The sequence below is a fragment of the Arachis ipaensis genome, chromosome B3 (assembly GCF_059453495.1).
Source record: "Arachis ipaensis isolate K30076 ecotype BB chromosome B3, ASM5945349v1, whole genome shotgun sequence".
In the NCBI taxonomy this organism is placed as follows: Eukaryota; Viridiplantae; Streptophyta; class Magnoliopsida; order Fabales; family Fabaceae; genus Arachis; species Arachis ipaensis.
The window spans coordinates 113,117,041-113,118,509 of record NC_142438.1 but is presented as its reverse complement, the minus strand read 5'-3'; the positions used below and the strand labels follow the sequence as shown (position 1 = coordinate 113,118,509).

The window sequence follows — 1,469 nt, the reverse complement described above, 5'->3', positions numbered from 1 at the left end:
GGCACAAGGTATTGAGAACTTTCCAGGATCTTGTCTCTTCAGAGGTAATCTCTGCCTAGTCAAGTCATCCAGTTCTTTGATGAGCAAGGGGGGTTCATCCTCCCAAGTCTCATTACCAAATAACTTGGCATTTAGCTTCATGATTGCTCCAAAATACTTAGCAACTTGCTCTTTAGTAACATCTTCATCCTCTTCAGAGGAAGAATACTCATCAGAGCTCATGAATGACAAAAGTAAATTCAATTGAATCTCTATAGTCTCAGTGTGAGCCTCAGATTCCCTTGGTTCCTCATTAGGGAACTCCTTGGAGGCCAGTGGACGTCCATTGAGGTCTTCCTCAGTGGAAATCACTGCCTCTTCCTCCTCTCCAGGTTTGGCCATGTGAGACATATTTATGGCCTTGCACTCTCTCTTTGGATTCTCTTCTGTATTGCTTGGGAGAGTACTAGGAGGGGGTTCAGTAACTTTCTTACTCAGCTGGCCCACTTGTGCCTCCAAATTTCTAATGAAGGACCTTGTTTCAGTCATAAAACTTTGAGTAGTTTTAATTAGATCAGAAACTATAGTTGCTAAGTCAGAGTGGCTCTACTTAGAATTCTCTGTCTGTTGCTGAGAAGATGATGGAAAAGGCTTGCTATTGCTAAACCTGTTTCTTCCACCATCATTGTTGTTGAAACCTTATTGAGGTCTCTGTTGATCCTTCCATGAGAGATTTGGATGATTTCTCCATGAAGGATTATAGGTATTTTTATAGGATTCTCCCATGTAATTCACGTCTTCCATTGCAGGGTTCTCAGGGTCATAAGCTTCTTCTTCAGAGGAAGCTTCTTTAGTACTGCCTGTTACTGCTTGTATTCCAGACAGACTCTGAGAGATCATATTAACTTGTTGAGATAATATCTTGTTCTGAGCCAATATGGCATTCAGAGTATCAATCTCAAGAACTTCTTTCTTCTGATTTGTCCCATTATTCACAGGATTCCTTTCAGAAGTGTACATAAATTGGTTATTTGCAACCATTTCAATGAGTTCTTGAGCTTCTTCAGGCATCTTCTTCAGATGAAGAGATCCTCCAGTAGAGCTATCCAATGATATCTTGGATAGTTCAGACAGACCATCATAGAATATACCTATGATGCTCCATTCTGAAAGCATGTCAGAGGACACCTTCTGATCAATTGCTTGTATCTTTCCCAAGCTTCATAGAGGGATTCACCTTCCTTCTGTCTGAAGTTTTGGACTTCCACTCTAAGCTTGCTCAATTTTTGAGATGGAAAGAACTTTGCCAAGAAGGCATTGACTAGCTTTTCCCAAGAGTTCAGACTTTCTTTAGGTTGTGAATCCAACCATGTTCTAGCTCTGTCTCTTACAGCAAAAGGGAAGAGCATAAGTCTGTAGACCTCAGGGTCAACCCCATTGGTCTTGACAGTGTCACAGATTTGCAAGAATTCAGCTAAGAACTGATGAGG

At 41.1% G+C, this 1,469-nt stretch overlaps 1 non-coding gene across 1 annotated transcript; it reads left to right on the top strand.

The window, feature by feature from the left end:
- Positions 1-1,153: 1,153 nt before the first annotated feature.
- LOC148572085 (small nucleolar RNA R71) lies at positions 1,154-1,256 on the top strand. Its single transcript, XR_015880525.1, has one exon. It is a non-coding gene; the product is annotated as a small nucleolar RNA R71 (small nucleolar RNA).
- The last annotated feature ends 213 nt before the right edge of the window (positions 1,257-1,469 follow it).